The sequence below is a fragment of the Nerophis lumbriciformis genome, linkage group LG22 (genome assembly GCF_033978685.3).
Source record: "Nerophis lumbriciformis linkage group LG22, RoL_Nlum_v2.1, whole genome shotgun sequence".
NCBI lineage: Eukaryota > Metazoa > Chordata > Actinopteri > Syngnathiformes > Syngnathidae > Nerophis > Nerophis lumbriciformis.
Genome location: NC_084569.2, coordinates 1,344,959 through 1,348,051, shown reverse-complemented (window position 1 = coordinate 1,348,051; position 3,093 = coordinate 1,344,959).

Sequence of the window (3,093 nt, the reverse complement as noted above, 5' to 3'; positions counted from 1 at the left end):
AGGATGCTTGCTCATCGACTGCTGGAGAGGGAATGAGCCGTTCTGGCAGGAGGAGGCTTTATATGAGTGCTGCAGGGGGCGGGGCTTATATGCTCTCCACTGCAGTGGAGTCTATAGACCCTCAAAATCCACTCCTTCCTATGTGATGCATCAAATTGCCATATTATGTGCATCACATAGGGGACAAACACCCCCTTGAATATCGGGGTGTTTGATAAAAGCACAAAAATGTTTTCTTTGATGTACCTCAACTCCTGATATAATGTGTCTGAATCAAGTCTTTTTTAAGCAATTTGCTGACTTGTAGCCCCTCACCACACTCAACAAAGTGAAACGAACTACTCACCGACAAGGTCCCCAGTGGGCTCACGAAGGCAGGACGTCGCCCGACAGCAGATTGCAGGCTCTGGCAGGTTAGGTTTAGGAGTAGGGGGTGGGGGAAGGGGATAAAGGCACTGTCCGTGGACAACCTGTCCAGGCAACGTCCAAACCAACCGCAAGACCCCCCAAGGACCCTGAAAGAAAGCAATCCGAGTCTGCGTCAAATGCGGTGTCAAACACATGTTGGATTGGTATCCAGCGACGCGCGTTTCGGTCTTTCAGACCTCGTCAGGCTGGCTGAGCCATGCCTACTGGGACTCTTCTAGTTCCCTAGTAGGTGGGGCGCTTCTAATCCCCTGGCTGTCGGCTTCCCTGTTTCTCCACAGCAGGATGCTTGCTCATCGACTGCTGGAGAGGGAATGAGCCGTTCTGGCAGGAGGAGGCTTTATATAGGGTTAGGGTTAGGGTTAGGGTTAGGGTTAGGGTTAGGGTTAGGGTTAGGGTTAGGGTTAGGGTTAGGGTTAGGGTTAGGGTTAGGGTTAGGGTTAGGGTTAGAGGGTTAGGGTTAGGGTTAGGGTTAGGGTTAGGGTTAGGGTTAGGGTTAGGGTTAGGGGTTAGGGTTAGGGTTAGGGTTAGGGTTAGGGTTAGGGTTAGGGTTAGGGTTAGGGTTAGGGTTAGGGTTAGGGTTAGGGTTAGGGTTAGGGTTAGGGTTAGGGTTAGGGTTAGGGTTAGGGTTAGGGTTAGGGTTAGGGTTAGGGTTAGGGTTAGGGTTAGGGTTAGGGTTAGGGTTAGGGTTAGGGTTAGGGTTAGGGTTAGGGTTAGGTTTGGGGGTAGGTTTTAGGTAAGGAGAAGGGAATGGTTAGGGTTAGGGAAGAGGGGGGGTGGGGGGTATGGGAAAAATAAAGAAGGGAAAAACGGGAATGTGCACTGTCCGTCACAATCCAACGGGCTCACACTCACACCTCATTTAGGCCCCCTGGATGTCTGGTGCCCAATTTGGAGATCCAAAGGAGCTCCGCCCGGTGGCGTTGGGCGAGGCTCCATTTGGGATCCGTCTCTACGACAGTCGCCCGGACGGAAGACCACCCGTGTCGGAGAAAATGCTGAACCAGGTGAGTGTTGGTATTTTTATGCCTAACGATGTTGTACTTGTGTTGGGCGAATCTCCTAGCTAAGGTATTGCCCGTCTCGCCCACGTACATATCGCCACATCGTTGGCACCGAATCACGTACACACAGTTCCGGGTGTGTCGGCCGCCACGGCACAACGGCTGGAAAACCTTGCGGTTGTGGGGGTTCACCAACCATTGTGAGTGGCGGACAAGGGTGTCCCTCCTAGTGGAGGGCGGGTCTCTCAGTGAGCTGACCCTGGCCCTGACCAACAGATCATTCAAGTTGGGGTTCTTACGGTAGGCCGGCACCACGTAGCGCCCCGGCAGCCTCCCGCTACTCTCCGCAAAGGTCCGGAAGTGGTCTTTGACCTTCTTGGCGACCCGCACGGCCGAGGGAGAGTAGGTGGTGATGAGAGGGATCATGTCGGTCCCAGGGGGAGGCCCCTTCGGGTCCAAGAAGACCCTCAACTGCCGTCTGAGGAAGGACCTGGAATAGCCCCTCCCCCTCAGGGCAGAAAAGAGGGTCCTCGAGGCCGTCAGGAAGTCCTCCCTTCTGGTGCAGACACGATGGAACCTCAACAATTGGGATTTCACCAACCCCGCGAAGGTATGCTTGGGGTGGAAGCTGCTTTTGAAGAGGAGCGCGTGGGTGTCGGTCTCCTTGAAGAACACCCTGATGTCCAAGTGTTGCGTGTCGGCAAAGGGTTAGGGTTAGGGTTAGGGTTAGGGTTAGGGTTAGGGTTAGGGTTAGGGTTAGGGTTAGGGTTAGGGTTAGGGTTAGGGTTAGGGTTAGGGTTAGGGTTAGGGTTAGGGTTAGGGTTAGGGTTAGGGTTAGGGTTAGGGTTAGGGTTAGGGTTAGGGTTAGGGTTAGGGTTAGGGTTAGGGTTAGGGTTAGGGTTAGGGTTAGGTGTTGGGGGTTAGGGTTAGGGTTAGGGTTAGGTTTGGGGGTAGGTTTTAGGTAAGGAGAAGGGAATGGTTAGGGTTAGGGAAGAGGGGGGGTGGGGGGTATGGGAAAAATAAAGAAGGGAAAAACGGGAATGTGCACTGTCCGTCACAATCCAACGGGCTCACACTCACACCTCATTTAGGCCCCCTGGATGTCTGGTGCCCAATTTGGAGATCCAAAGGAGCTCCGCCCGGTGGCGTTGGGCGAGGCTCCATTTGGGATCCGTCTCTACGACAGTCGCCCGGACGGAAGACCACCCGTGTCGGAGAAAATGCTGAACCAGGTGAGTGTTGGTATTTTTATGCCTAACGATGTTGTACTTGTGTTGGGCGAATCTCCTAGCTAAGGTATTGCCCGTCTCGCCCACGTACATATCGCCACATCGTTGGCACCGAATCACGTACACACAGTTCCGGGTGTGTCGGCCGCCACGGCACAACGGCTGGAAAACCTTGCGGTTGTGGGGGTTCACCAACCATTGTGAGTGGCGGACAAGGGTGTCCCTCCTAGTGGAGGGCGGGTCTCTCAGTGAGCTGACCCTGGCCCTGACCAACAGATCATTCAAGTTGGGGTTCTTACGGTAGGCCGGCACCACGTAGCGCCCCGGCAGCCTCCCGCTACTCTCCGCAAAGGTCCGGAAGTGGTCTTTGACCTTCTTGGCGACCAGCACGGCCGAGGGAGAGTAGGTGGTGATGAGAGGGATCATGTCGGTCC